At 45.8% G+C, this 15,916-nt stretch overlaps 1 protein-coding gene and 2 pseudogenes across 1 annotated transcript in view; all 3 read right to left on the bottom strand.

Moving 5' to 3' along the window:
• LOC132222878 (zinc finger protein 551-like) overlaps window positions 1–15,916 on the bottom strand; it is a 199,871-nt gene that overhangs the window by 162,431 nt on the left and 21,524 nt on the right. The gene's annotated exons all lie outside the window — the stretch shown is intronic.
• LOC132222772 (ornithine aminotransferase, mitochondrial-like) lies at window positions 7,205–10,932 on the bottom strand (annotated as a pseudogene).
• LOC132222771 (zinc finger protein 850-like) lies at window positions 11,143–14,993 on the bottom strand (annotated as a pseudogene).

The following is a 15,916-nucleotide window of genomic DNA, read 5'->3' as shown; positions in this document are numbered from 1 at the left end:
AAAGTGTGGTTCTGAACTGAATATCCTCCATTGACAGTTTTGTCCTATTTCTTTGTCTCCGCATTTTTTATGCTTTCTTGGTGCACCCCCTAGTGGTCTTTGTGTGCAGTCCTCCTGTAGTTAAGCCTTGATTGTTGTAGTTAATACTAGGGGGATTTGACCTCCAGGCCAGCTGGCTGTGAGAATCAGCTGTGTCTGCAGTGGGAAAACTTCTGTCCTCTAGGGTGGTGCTAATCTAGGCTTTGCCTGAGGCTATCTGGCAAATGGCTCTGTGCAGGGCTTGGTGGGGCGGGTGGGTCGCTCGGGCTCGTGATCAACAGGGTGGGCCGGAGAGAGCAGTTATGGCGGCTCTCAGTTCCATCCCTAGGGGCTCTGCCTCACAGAGTCCCAGCAACCGCTGCAAACCTCGGAGAGAAAGCTGCCTTCGAGTTCCAACTGAAGCCAGACAGTCCCGCTTCTCCCGTTTGAGTCTGGGTCACTAGAGACTCGCCCGGATCTGGAGCTCAGAATCTGAGACTCCCTCCCGATTGAAAGCACCAACCGTGCCCTCCGCCGCCAGCCCGCTCCGCGCGCACTCCGTACCTGAGTATTTCACTTCAGCACTGCGCCTCCTCTGAGTCTGGGTATGATATTCTCTTTCCTCCTAGTTGTAGAATTTCCACTCAGCCAGGCTTCCTATGGTTCTGGATGATGTCCGTTCCGTCTTTTAGGTGTGTTTTGATTTGGTTGTTCAAGGCAGCAATCTCCGGCGTTAACCTATGCCGCCATCTTGGTTCCTCTGGTATAGTTTTTTTTTTTTTTAACTATAGTCCAGCCCTCCAATGGTCTGAGGGACAGTAAACTGACCCCCTGTTTAAAAAGTTTGAGGACCCCTGGTTTACATGTTCTGGGAGGAACTCCCACATTGCCAAAATCAGGGAGCACATCATACATACAACTGTAGACCTGAACTTTGGATTCTGAGTTGAGTGTCTTTTAAAGGTTCCCAGGCCCAAGGGCTGGAAGAGTGGCAGGACAGTCCCAGGACTCCACTATCTCAGAGGCCACATTGTGTGAGGCCCTGAAATAAGCTCCACAAATCAGTACCCCAGGCGATTCTTCATTTGCAGCAATCTGTGGAAACTAAAGGTCTATTGAGAACTTGGCAACCACCACGAGGATCCATGGGCTCTGCCTGTCAGTATCTTTCCCCAGCCCCTGGAGATGACCGCATTATGTCAGGGCCTCAGTCCTAAGGGCACAATCTTGCCTAGTTGGCTAACTTTCAAGGGACTTCTGCTTCCTGTCCCCAACTGGGATCCTCTCGCTTCTAGGTTCATTCCCAGCAGTTGGGAAGAGTTTAAAACCCTATTTCAGACAATGTCCCTCTTTTATTCTCCACCATCCTGAAAATTAAACTGAAACTTCTCACCAAATACTTTGCCTCGTCTTCTCTGTTGCCTTTAGATACAAAACAAGACCAGGATTCTCAAGTCCTCCCAGCTCAGCCACACCAACCAAAATCTTACAGGGTGGCATTGCAGCCTATCACCCTCTTTCACACATCACACCATGTATCACACACAAGTGACTCACTGTTCTGGACTCAGTGACCTGGGTCTGACAGGCATAGGCATGCAAGGATGGAGGGTAAATGGAGTGAGGCTGAGTAGAAGTCTTCAAGCAAAACGGAGTCTGGGAGGCACACAGCCCTCAATGCTGACTGTTGCTGCTCAACAAGCTTCACACAAACCACTGCCCCATGGGGACAGTGCCTCTGAAGCCTGGTCCTAGTTGTGACCCAGCGCTGGAGCCTATAGGTTAACAGACAAAAAGGTCAAAGTGAGCACCTGGAAGCAACACCTAAACCAATCAGCACTGGATAAGACCACTGGCCTGGACTTTAATGGGCTAAATGCAGCCATAATTAGGCACGGTGCACTTTGGGTAACTTACTTTTCCAGGCCCAACAGGTGGAATTAAGCTCTCAATCACTGACTGATCATCACAAATACTGGTGTTGGGGACCCCTGGTGGTGCTGGAAAATGACAAATTTAGGATTTGGGGGCTGGTCACAGGTTGCATGAAAGTGTTGTCTGCAACTGATCTCTTGTTTTGAGATGTAATTTTAGATTTCATGAAGTTCAGAATGCTCCCTGAGGTGAAAAGTATTATTTCAATTATTCCCGAAGACCACAAATCTAAATGGATATATTGTTTTTAAATTTTTTTATTTGATTTTTATAGAGAGAATGAAGGAAAGTAAAAAGAGAAAATCACTGATTGGTGCCTTCTGCATGGCCCCCACCCACTAGGCTTACACCCAGAAAACTTGGCTTGTGCCTCACAAGGAATCTAACTGGCAACCTTTCTGTGCATGGGACTACACTCAACCAACAGACCCACTCCAGCCATCAGATATTTTATTTTTATCAAAACATCCTATTATTAATAGAAAAATCAGGATAGGAGAAAATGTACATAATCCTATCCTAGTTGTTTAAAAACAAAATTGTAAAGGGTACACGGCCAACAAGTTGACCTTTCCTACATTGTCTGCATGTTTGCAGTCATTACACATTGTGAAACTAAGGAGCTAAGAGTTACTGAATGTTTACTACACGTGCCAAGCCCTGGATTCAATGCTTTACATGAATTATTTCAACATAAATTGCATGATTATAGAGTTAATAAAAGGCAGGGCTGGAAGACAAACCCATGTGTCTCTAACAACAGAGTTCTGGCTTCTACTGTTAGGCTCTGTAACTATTAGGATTGGCTAGATGTTATTATAAATTACAAACAGACCCAAAGGTTTATTGGTTTTTATATTAAAGAAGGTATCTTTCTTGTTCATGCCACGTGATCTCCCTGATTCTCCTGGGACTTGTATAAAGAGAAGCCACCATATGCACACCTCCTGGATATATCAGAGATGTACAGAGATGGTGGCAAGTCTCAGTGCTTCCAGACTTTTCTGTTAGCAATGACAGGCTTCACGCTCAGCACATATCATTGGTCAAAGCACTTCACAGGACTGCAGCAAATTCACGTGGTCAGTAGGGAAGTCTGACATACTTGATGGCCACATTCATGTGACTACATGGGGCCAGCCTCTTTTGGGGCTGTGTATGGGCGAAGAAGAGCAGTGAAGATTGGTAGGAAATGACAGTGGAAATTAGTTCAGATGGTTCACTTTCCCCTCATCCAGGTGTATTTTGTCCCAGAGCTGCCCACAACCACCACTATCTAGATTCAAAGGAGTGAACTTCAATAAGAGGAATTTGGTCAGAAGTCATTGGCCATGAACTCAGAGCCCACTTCTGACCTTTAAGAAATCCCTAGCTGTCTCAGTTCCCCCACTATGTTCGAGGTGAAGATCCATATGTTAAGAATGTTTATTGGAAGGTACAGGACTGCACGCATTTCAGCATGTATGTACTTTGAAATTAATATCAGTCACTACTCTGTCTCCAAGTCTCTATCATTTGCATAGCTCAGGTGAGGGCTCCATCAGGTGGGGCTGAATGTAAAAATGCTGACATTAACATCAATGTTGGTCTTAGGTTCCCATTCATTTGTGCCTGAACCTGTGCTAAATGTGGTCCCTCCATTGTTCTCTTCATCCCCATTGGAGGGAGCACTGGGCCTAATTTTCCCTCCTTGTCTCAATGTTCCTGAGTGTCCAAGCTCACCCAGTAAATGATGAGAGTCCAGAGGTCATAAAGTGATGCTCCGAGCAACCCCAGGCACCTTCCTTATTAGGTGTCAGAATAGCTTACACATGGGCAATGGCTTGACCTTCTCTTCAGGTACCAGGAGGACCACCTGAATATCCCAGCCCTCTCCAGGGGTATCCAGGTCCTCATTCCTAAGGGGGATTTAGGGTCCTAGGATTCTTCACCCATCAGCTTTCCCCCATATGCAGCCATCCAGTGATTCCTTTTCAGGGATTCAGGATCTTCCAGATCCCCCTCAAAGGCTTAGAGTCCGCCAAACACAGTGCCTCCACACTCTATTCTTCCATTCTGCCACCAGTCTTTCCCAGTTCTCCAACTTCGCTCAGCCTGCAGTTCTATGACCCTTCACTTCATCCATCCATGAACCTGAGATGGGACCCAAAGGGGTATAACAGTGGCTTGGAAGAGAAGGGGCTCAGCCTGCGGAGCAGAGAAGGACATATTGTCCTCTAAATCACCCCTGTGGAGATTGCCTATGCATTTGCCTGTTGCTGGGGTGCACACATACAATCTCACAGGGAACATGCAGACATCATAAGCACAGAAATGCACGGGTACAGAACACCCCCAGGCAAAGATGGGCTCTCAGGTGCAGGGCTTGTGGCCGGCTCACACAGACCCAGACTATAGACTCAGACATCACTTTGAGGGGAATCCACAAATACACACAGATAAGAGCACATGGGAACAAGACAGCGTCAGGATGCACACCCAGACACACAATGGACACACACAGGCACACACCAGAAGGGACATACGTGGACACAGTAGACAGACACAAAGAAAATAAAAAACACAGATACAATCAGGGACACTCAAAGGGGCAGCAAATTCACACATACAACCAACACTGACAAGCAAAGCAACACTCCCCTTAATGCTGAGCCATACTAATACAGTGTTTTGAAGGCAACATTAAGAACTGAGATGCTGTCTTTACGAGGTAGTACAGTGGGTTGGAGAATCATCTCATAATGCACCTCCCCCCCCCCCCCACACACAATAGATTGTGGATTTGATCCCTGGTTGGGGCATGTATGAAAGGCAACTGATCCATGTTCCTCTCCCATTAATGTTTACTTATTTCTCTCCCTGTTTCTCAGCTGAGGATTAAAAAAGAAAAATGTAATAATTAAGGTATTGAATTTTCAAGAACAGAGTATTAAATCCAGAGCAGTCTCTCTAGAACAGTTATCAGAGAATCACTTGAATGCAGTCAATGTGTCTTCTTTTACCTGGGAGGCTAACAGAATCACTATCACTGATCTCAGAAAAACCCCACATAATTATTGTCATAGTCATGATCCCCTCCTTGCTTTCATTTAACCACTAAAATATGATGGTTTCTTAATACAGTCATCCCTTCATTTCCATAACTTAGGTTAGACTTTGAGTGGTAAAAATTACCTTATCTTAGTAGAAGCTGTTTCTGAGGGATTCCAACATAACTTTAGGCAACTGAGTGAGTAAAGCCAGTTCTCCCTCCAGGTCCCATGTGGCCGTGCACCGCCTGTAGATAACTAGAACCTAGAGGTCCAGGAGTGATGCTCTGAGTAGACCCAGAAACCTTCCTCTATTAGTTTTCAGCTTAGCTTTCACATGGGCAAGGGACACCCTCTCCAGGGATGTCCAGTTCCTCATTATTAGTGGGGATTTAGGAGCCTAGAAGTCTTCCCCTCAGCTTTACCCCACATGCACCCATCTTTACATTCCTTTCCAAAGATCCTGGATCATCCAGCTACTCCAAGAAGGCACAGTCTTTCACAAACATTTCCAATCCACGCTCTATATCTCCTGTCTGTCATCATAGTCTGCCCCAATTCCCCACCTTGCTACAGCCTGAGATTCTATGAACTGGCCCTGTGCTTAATTCATACCTGAGATGGGACCTCCAGAGGGACACCAGATGCCTGGACGAGCAGGAGAATAAGGGGCTCAACTGGTGGTGGGGAAGAAAAACAGGTAGTCCTCTACATCACCTCTCCGGAGATTCACTATGACTTGTCAGTGGTTGGGGTGCACAGACTCAGAGAGAAATATACAGATAACAGGAGCACAGAAACCTGCAGGTAGAAAACACCCCTGGCCTCTTCTGGGCACTCAGGTGCCGGACTTAGGTCCAGGCTCATATAGACCCACACTGTAGACATAGGCAATACCTGGAGGGGAAACACACACACACACACACACACACACACACACACACACACACACACACACACACACAGAAACAAACAGTTGGGGCCACCTAGACAGTGCCACAGTGCTGGGGTCCAACCCCAGCAGGTCCAGGGGTCCCCAAAGGTGTGGACGGAGTCGGCGAAGAAGGAAGGACACGGAGACAGCGTTCAGTTGATAAGCAGCCTAGTCAGGATCTCCAGCCAGGATCTCCAGCCAAGTTCTGGTCTGGATCTCCAGAGAGGTTCTGCTTCGGAGATCCAGCGAGGTTCTGTACCCATGTTCTCTTGCTAGGTTCTCCAGGTTCTCCAGCCAGGTTCTGTAGCCATGTTCCCTCGCTAGGTTCTTCAGCCAGGTTCTGTCCAGGTTCTCCAGCCAGGTTCTAGTCAGGTTCTCTTGCCAATTTCTGTAGTCAGGTTCAGTCCAGGATCTTTTGCCATGTTCTCTCCAGCGAAGTTCTTCTGTCTGTAGGTTCTGTGTAGGTTCTGTCTGTAGGTTCTCTGTTCTAAGTTCTGTGTTCTAAGTTCTGTGTTCTAAGTTCTGTCTCTCTCTGTCTTGTTACATCTGTATTTATACCAGTTGATTCAATCCTATCAATCTCTATTACAAAGGTTAGGGCGTTTCTTATCTCCATTCCAGGGAGTAAAGATTATGCAGCTTAAGCATGATTGTTTGTAGTTAAAGTGATTAATTACCCGCCTGGCACTTAGTTAAGGTGTTTTATTCCCTCCCTAACTTCAGGGGAAAATCCCTACCTGGGGAAACAACCTTTTTCGGATAGGTGACCTTGGTTAAAACACAGCGCCAAGAAGGTGAGCAAACATATTAAGAACCATATGCTATATATGCCAGGTCCCTTGAAACAGCAAGCATGGACTGGCTCCCGGCACCACAGGACACACACACACAATGGACACACCCCCATATGCTGGCAGGAAACCCTACAACCAAACCTGTCCAGGGGCCCAACCTCTCTGCCCCCTCAACCTCACATCCCACGGTATGTTGTCCCTCAGAGTCCAGGCTCCATCACCTCACTCCAGGTGCAAGGGTCTGCTCGGTACAGGCCAAACTTATGGAGCGGGGAGACCACCTGGAATGCATCCCCCCAATGTGGTATCATGTCAAGACCAAGCCTCTCCTTCAGGAAATGCTTGTACTTCAGAATGGTCTCACCATTAAAAACACACAGCACCATTTCCTGGAGAATCCATGCTCCCTCCAGGACTGGTTGGGCAGTGGTATTTTTAATGAAATGAAAATGGAAAATTACCCAGAAATGCAAAAATAGAGAAATTCAAACAATGCCCGTGGAGCTTAGGAGAGTGTATGGGCTGCTCAGAGCTAGGTGAACTTATTTGAGGGCCTCAAGTATTAGGAGCTGCTCCAGAATGCCTGGGAGGGATCTGGGCTCCTCAACCACCTGAATCCAAAATAGCTCAGTCTCAACCCCTGGCTGGAAGGTGCTGAGACCACAAAGCCCATGTCCAGGCCCAGAGCTTTTCCCAGCCCCTTAGGGTTTAGTCTCAGGGAGCACAGATGCCATAATTACCTGTGGGTGACTCTTTAGCTCAGCCCCAGTTCCCTACCCTCCACACTGACAGCAGGGCCCCTCCCCTCCTGTCCTCTCCCTCACTGTGTGCTCTGCCCTCATGAGAACCCTTATGGCTGGTTCACCACAGGGTCCCTGCCTGGTCCGTGATGGTGTTCGCATGTGTTGACTCATTTGGTGAAAAAACACACAAATATATTGAGGAGAGAGAAAGAGAGAGAAGAATAGGGAGAGGGAAACTCCCATTTTGTGTTCCACTAATTTTATACATTGTTTGATTCTTTTTTTTAATATAAGCTTTATTTTAAATTTAAAGAAAAACTGAAAATGAGTATTTTTTACAAATTATACCAACACTGAAAACGTAATTTGGGAATGTTGAACATTAGTTCTCAATTCAAAATAATGACATGTCTTGGTGTTGGCTAATGTAAAGTTTATTTAAACCTAGTACTTTTATGTAAGGTTAACCATTTCATCCTTCCTAAAATTCAGTGATTATGATTCAACTTTATAAGGTTAAAGCAGTCTTCTATGTAAAACCCCATATAACTTTTTGAAATACAATATATTTACACCAGCGAGGAAATGATAAAAACCTGTAAAAACCACATGGAACTTGCTGAAAAGGCTGCCTACATACAGAGGGAGCATTTCTCCTCAACACACACACGTGATCAAACAGACTCCCTCACGTTCTCTTAGACAGCAACCTGCGTGGGTATAAATGCCGCGCTAGCATGTATGAACTGAAAATAACATATGTTTTAAAAGGTCCTTGAAGACACGGGAGTGGAATGAGCCCGCGCTGAGAGCGGCACCACACAGGCTGTTATGAGGATGTGGCCAAGCTGCCAGCCCAGCTGGCTCCGCCCCTGGGGAAGCAGGCCCCGCCCCATGGGAACAGGCCCCACCCCAGGGAAGCAGGCCCCGCCCTCAGAAAGCCAGCGGAGGCGGGCCCAGAAAGACTGATGATCTTGTTGATGATCTCCTCGGCCTCCTGGACCTCGTCCTCCTTGATGACCAGCGGAGGCTTGGCCAGAAGTCCATTATCTCGAAGGCGCAGGCGCACCTTCCAAGCATCGGAATCTTCGGTTTCCCGGGTGACGATGGCGTCCAGCAGCCCCTTCCCGCGCACGGGGTCACGATGTCCAAGGGCAGCTTCCTGAGCTCGTTCTCTTCTTCCAAAACCTCCCAGGCGGCGTTGGCCCCGCGGCTGCCCAGGGGGTTGCAACCTTACGGGGAGCCGCGCTCCCAGGCTAGCATGATCTCGTGGTCACACAGCACCGCCCACACGGGGCACAAGCCACCGGTAAGGGCCTTGCCCAGGAGGACGAGGTCAGGCCTGACGTTTTCATGGCCGACCGCCAGCCATCAACCAGTCCTGGCCAGTCCCGTCTGGGTCTCATTCAATAAACAGGACCTGGTGCCTGGCGCAGAGCTCGCGCACACCCATCAGGTAGCCTGGGTCGGGTCAATGACACCCGCCTCACCTTGAATGGGTTCGACCATGAACGCGGCATCTTTTGGATCCTGAAGAGCACCGAGAGCAGGCAGGTCGTTGTAGGGAATGATCTTGAACCCCGGCACGAAGGGGACAAAGCCGTCGTCGCTGCTGGGGTCCATGGAGCTGGAGATGGCACACGGAGTCCTGCCCCAAAAGTTTCCAGCTGCGAAGACGTTATTGGCTTTGACCTTGGGGATGCCCTTTACGGTGCAGCCCCACCACTGCACTAGCTTGCAAGCGGTCTCCCCGGCTCCACCCTGTGCTCATGGGGAGAACCTGGCGGTAGGTGAGCTTCGTGACTTTCTCCGCGTCCTCGCCCAGCACATTGTTGTAGGAGGCCCGCGAGGTCGGCGTCAGCTTCTCCTCCTGGCTCTTCAGGGCGTCCATGATCTTGGGGTGGCAATGCCCTTGGTTGACGGGGCTGTGCGCACTCAGGAAATCAAAGGATTTCCTGCCTTCCACATCCCACAGGGAAATACCTGTCCCTCTCTCCAGGGTGACCGGTAAGGGGTGGTAAAGAGTGTCCCAAAATTCACACAAGATTTGAATTTTGCATGAGCATTAAGAACAAAAAATTAAAGCCGAATTTTACTTCGTTTATTGAATAAGATTCTAATATCTGTTACCCTGTGATTTCAATCCCTTCAATTTGATAAGCATTACCAAGTACCAATTATGGCCCAGGAGCAGGGACAATGAAGACCAATGAAGACCAATGAAGACCATGGCTTTGCGTATGTGCCAGCAAAGCCGTGGAGGCCATTTACCCGATGTGCTATTCCATACATAACCCTATACTGTATACTTTATGAATCAATAAAAAATTTACAAGTTTTAATTATAAACCTGTGTTTTCTATCAAAATTACTTCTTGCGTGAATTTTGGGACAAGCTTTTGTTGTGAGCGCCATACTTGACTTCCCGTTCAAAATCGTCATCAGATCATAGACGGCCTTGGACCGTCTTCTTAGTCGTCACGGATGTAGCAGAAGCCACTGACCTGTGGGCGCCCTGGCAAAGCCCCGCCACAGTCTGCAGACGAGCTAGCTTGGAAAGCATCGTGTCCTTGGAGCAGGAATTCCACCGACCAGCTACTCTTTTTCCTGTGGTTCAGATGGAAATGCAGATTGTTCAGCCTGGATCCAGGGACAATCTGCTGGATCCAATAATCCCTGGTGGTGCCTCCGGCTCCGGAACCAGCTGCTACGTCTCGGTGGCAGCACATTGTTTGATTCTTGCATGGAGCTTGACTGAGGATGGAACCCACAAACTTGGCTCTATTGAGATGATGCTTTAATCAACTGAGCTCTCTGGCCAGGGAGAAACTTATCGGGGGTTTTAGTAAAATGAGTCACTAATGTCTCTGAGAATAGATAGATACCAGAACCACTGGGATGAGAGATAGTGATGGAAGGCAACGGCGATTCTCGGGTCACGCATCCCGGAACCAGAGAGGAGGGAGCCTGATTCTGGGTGTGTCACCTGAGAACTGCCCTCTCATAATCCAGGACCCCTCAGCAGATATCGGAGAGCTGGTTTCGGCCCGATTCCATGCAGGCCAGGCCGCAGGACCTCACCTGCCAGAAGAATCCCACTCATTCAACAGACACCCTTGAAGCCAAGGCGCTGCCCCAGGTGCGGCCTAATGGGGAGGGACTGGGCAAGGCTGGCACTAGGGTGTGAGGGACCCGTTTCAGCCAGTCCCACCCCACTTGTCATTTTCTAATTAATTTCCTTTCAATGTGCACAAGTCCATACACCCAGCCACTAGTAAAATATAATGATGTACTACTGAAATATCTTATGTCCATGTTCAATGCCATCATTTTGGCAGTTTCAATGTGGTGGTGATATTTACACCAGGGAAGTTTTCAACTACTACAAACCTAGACTTCAATGTATCATTAAATGCTTAAACTTAAAGAACACTGGTGGAGAACTAACAATGCAGATTAAATGTATAAGTGTATGGTACAAGTGGGCTATAAATCGTAAAAATTGAGAAAAACCATTTTGTTTATAGAATTCAAAAACCAAGAATTCCATATGGCCAAAAAATCAGTTGAGTATCTGAGGACTGAGTGAAATTCAAACATATGTCATAGAGGCTGCACCACACTCCTATTGGTTAGAATAGATTAATAAATTAACTTTAAAAGTAAACAAAAAATCCTGAGCCTTTTAACAAAGAAGATAAAGACAGTGAAAGAAATACACAAAGAAATGATCACCATCAAACATTTTTATGGAAATGAATTTAAAACAAAAGCGAGTTAACAGTACACTCATTGATGGGGCTAGTACTTAAAAAGATTAACCTTTGCATGTGCTGGCAGAGTTGCATAGAATTCTCTGGGTGGGTGGGAAGGCAAAGTGATTGACCATTTGAGGTCACAGTTCCATATATGTTGAAATGTACCACATTCACTGACACTGAAACAATTTGATAAAACATACATCTGTAGAAAAATGGAATACAATATTCTGAGCTGTTTTATTTATAAAACCCCAAACATAGAAATAACTGAAATCATAGGCAGCTCAATAGTAAAAGTGGTTATCCATAGAATACAATATTTTCTAGAAATAAAAAATTAACTATTTATATAAACATTAGTGTTAAATCTCAAACTATCTGTGTAGCATGAAGGAAGCCAGTGTTTGTTAAAGAGAATTCACCTTATAGTGCTAATAAAATTATGAAAAATATGAACTACTGTATTGTAAAAGAAGGTAAATCAATGTCTGCATGGAGGGTTGGGGAAGCAGAAATATTTCAAAATGACTGGAGGTAAATACAGACTGTGGCAAATTTAGGTTTAGAGTAGTTGGTGTTGAAAATAATGCACTAATAAATAACAACATAAATGTTAAAACACCTTTATAAAAAAGATCATAAACCAGAGCAGAGGAGAGCACAGAGTTGGCAAGTTGGTGAATAAAAACCCTCAAAATTTATCAAACCATAATGTCAGTACCACTATGTCCCTGAAAGAGGTAGCACTTCTTAGCTGAGAACGGGTGCTCTGGATGAATCCTGGGTCAGGTCCATTTTCTAGTCATAGAGAAATGAATAAAGATACTGCCAAGAGCTTGGAGGAATCATAATTACCTCAAGCAGAAGTGAGAACACAGAATACATTCCCCTGAGCACCCAAGGAATGTGACCGATGCACACTCCTCAGGTGAGCCAGGTGTTAGAGGTGAAACCTCTTCAGCGATAAACATTCACAGTGACATCATTTGGGTTGTAGGTCTGAACATGTTAGCAAGTACAACACAGCTCCTTCAAGTCTCCCTTGTACCTCAAATTTGTGACAAATCTAGCAGAGTGTATATTCTCAGTAAAGGGGTTTACATTGATGTAAAGGGTCCCATAGAGCCCCTTAAGTGTTCTTATTCTTATTGAGAAAAATAAAACATTCCCTGAACATTTACATCTTTTCTCCAGTGTGAAATTTCAGGTGTCTAACCAGGTTATGGTTGTAGCTAAAAGATATCCCACAATCAATACACTCACCAGTGTGAACTCTCTTGTGTTCACTGGGGATAGAGCTTTCACTAAAGAACTTCCCTCATTCACTACACTCATATGGCTTTTATCCAGTGTGAACTCTGCGGTGTTTAGTGAGGGTAGACCTTTTACTAAAATGCTTCCCACATTCGCTACACACATATGGCTTTTCTCCAGTGTGAACTCTGTGGTGTTTAGTGAGGGCAGCCTTTTCTCTGAAATGCTTCCCACATTCATTACACTCATAAGGCTTTTCTTCACTGTGAACTCTTTGGTGTATAGTGAGGGCAGCCTTTTCTCTGAAATGCTTTCCACACTCGCTACACTCATATGGCTTTTCTCCAGTGTGAACTCTGTAGTGTTTAGTGAGTTCAGCCCTTTCAGTGAAATGCTTCCCACATTCACTACACTCATATGGCTTTTCTCCAGTGTGAACTCTGCAGTGTACAGTGAGGGCCGCCTTTTTTCTGAAATGCTTTATACATTCACTACACTCATATGGCTATTCTCCAGTGTGAACTCTGCTGTGGTTAGTGAGGATAGACCTTGTACTGAAATGCTTCCCACATTAAGTACACTCATATGGCTTTTCCCCAGTGTGGACTCTGTGGTGTTTAGTGAGTTCAGTCCTTCCAGTGAAATGCTTCCCACATTCGCTACACTCATATGGCTTTTCTCCAGTGTGAACTCAGCAGTGTACAGTGAGGGCAGCCTTTTTTCTGAAATGCTTCCCACATTCAGTACACTCATAGGGCTTTTCTCCAGTGTGAACTCTTTGGTGTACAGTGAGGGCAGCCTTTTCTCTCAAACGCTTCCCACATTCGGTACGCTCATACGGCTTTTCACCAGTGTGAACTCTGTGGTGTTTAGTGAAGGCAGTCCTTTGTCTGAAATGCTTCCCACATTCACTACACTCATATGGCTTTTCTCCAGTGTGAACTCTGTAGTGTTTAGTGAGTTCAGCCCTTTCAGTGAAATGCTTCCCACATTCACTACACTCATATGGCTTTTCTCCAGTGTGAACTCTGCTGTGGTTAATGAGGGTAGCCTTTTCTCTGAAATGCTTCCCACATTCACTACACTCATACGGCTTTTCTCCAGTGTGAACTCTTTGGTGTATAGTGAGGGCAGCCTTTTCTCTGAAACGCTTCCCACATTCGGTACACTCATATGGCTTTTCCCCAGTGTGAACTCTGTGGTGTTTAGTGAGGGCAGTCCTTTGTCTGAAATGCTTCCCACATTCACCACACTCATATGGCTTTTCTCCAGTGTGAACTCTGCAGTGTACAGTGAGGGCAGCCTTTTTTCTGAAATGCTTCCCACATTCACTACACTCATATGGCTTTTCTCCAGTGTGAACTCTGCTGTGGTTAATGAGGGTAGCCTTTTCTCTGAAATGCTTCCCACATTCACTACACTCATATGGCTTTTCTCCAGTGTGAACTCTTTGGTGTATAGTGAGGGCAGCCTTTTCTCTGAAATGCTTCCCACATTCACTACACTCATATGGCTTTTCTTCACTGTGAACTCTTTGGTGTATAGTGAGGGCAGCCTTTTCTCTGAAATGCTTTCCACATTCGCTACACTCATATGGCTTTTCTCCAGTGTGAACTCTGTGGTGTTTAGTGAGTTCAGCCTTTTCTCTGAAATGCTTCCCACATTCACTACACTCATACGGCTTTTCTCCAGTGTGAACTCTTTGGTGTATAGTGAGGGCAGCCTTTTCTCTGAAACGCTTCCCACATTCGGTACACTCATATGGCTTTTCCCCAGTGTGAACTCTGTGGTGTTTAGTGAGGGCAGTCCTTTGTCTGAAATGCTTCCCACATTCACCACACTCATATGGCTTTTCTCCAGTGTGAACTCTGCAGTGTACAGTGAGGGCAGCCTTTTTTCTGAAATGCTTCCCACATTCACTACACTCATATGGCTTTTCTCCAGTGTGAACTCTGCTGTGGTTAATGAGGGTAGCCTTTTCTCTGAAATGCTTCCCACATTCACTACACTCATATGGCTTTTCTCCAGTGTGAACTCTGCGGTGTACAGTGAGGGCAGCCTTTTCTCTGAAATGCTTCCCACATTCGCTACACTCATATGGCTTTTCTCCAGTGTGAACTCTCCCATGTGGAGGGTGGTTAAACATTTGTCTACACACTTCCCCACATTTATTATGCTCAGAAATCATATCTCCAGAGCAGAGACCTTTCTGATAAGCAACTTTCTGTTTCTGGCTGTCAGCTCTTTCACATTCCACCCACTGGTGATGTCTTTTTCCACTTAGAAATTCCTGTGAAATCTCATTGTTACTGGGTGGCTCCATAGTGTTAAGAGTGGCCTGGTGCTGGAGAAGCCTAAGATGGCTGGGAAGTTTCCCCCAACCTCCGTACTAGCTAGAGGAATCCCAGATAATTAGAAGCAGCAACTGGTCACAAGCAAGGTACTCTCCATATCTTCTTTCCAGGGCTTCTCTCCACTGGCATCCTTCTGCTGCTGGTGAGGGTTTGCACTGAAACACAAGTCTCTCACACACGCATCACTTAAGAACATGTTCTTCTCAAAGTAAACCACTTGTAACTTACTCAGGTGCAAAGTCTCTTTAAACACTGAGAAGCACGGCTTACACAGATGGGTCCTCTGGGTGGCTGCGGCTGTCTTGGAAGCCCTGACCTGAGAATCTCCTACAGATACATTGTGCTGAGACTAGCCCTCCACATCATCCATCTTACACCAAGGACCTGAAAACAGAGGAATGATGAGGAAATGAATGTTGACTCTGGTGACAGGGGGAAGTCCCATTATAGCAGTGGGTTGCACATACTACATTGGTTTCATGCAATTGGCTGAAAATAAAAGACCTCAAAGATGGATTAGAAAGAGGTCACTGTGAAGTTCTTGAGCACTGAACACTGCAAAGCAAGGGAGACTTCAACAGAAATAGAGCAAAAACATGACAAGCACCACATGGAATAGAAGCGGACTGTCCAGCTCATTCTGCTGCTAACAGTATTCAGTAGATCAGTGATGGCGAACCTATGACACGCTTGTCAAAGTTGACACGCAAACTCAATTTTTTTTTGGTTGAATTTTCATTGTTAAATGGCATTTAAATATATAAAATAAATATCAAAAATAAAAATCTTTGTTTTACTATGGTTGCAAATATCAAAAAATTGCTATTTGTGACACGGCACCAGAGTTAAGTTAGGGTTTTTCAAAATGCTGACACGCCGAGCTCAAAAGGTTTGTCATCACTGCAGCAGATCTTCTATGCTGGCGACATGGGCAAGCTGTGCAGAAGGTTGATTACATCTCATTCCAAGTAAAACTCAATAAACAAGTAGCTGGAATTTTAGAGGTATTTAAGCATGTACATGAGTGGCCAGATTATTATGACCGGCCAGATTATTATGACCACCACATAAGTACAATGAAATTAATTAGTTAT

Source organism: Myotis daubentonii, chromosome 21, assembly GCF_963259705.1.
Source record: "Myotis daubentonii chromosome 21, mMyoDau2.1, whole genome shotgun sequence".
Classification (NCBI taxonomy): domain Eukaryota; kingdom Metazoa; phylum Chordata; class Mammalia; order Chiroptera; family Vespertilionidae; genus Myotis; species Myotis daubentonii.
The sequence above is the reverse complement of the archived record's forward strand: the minus strand, read 5'-3'. Positions and strand labels throughout refer to the sequence as shown.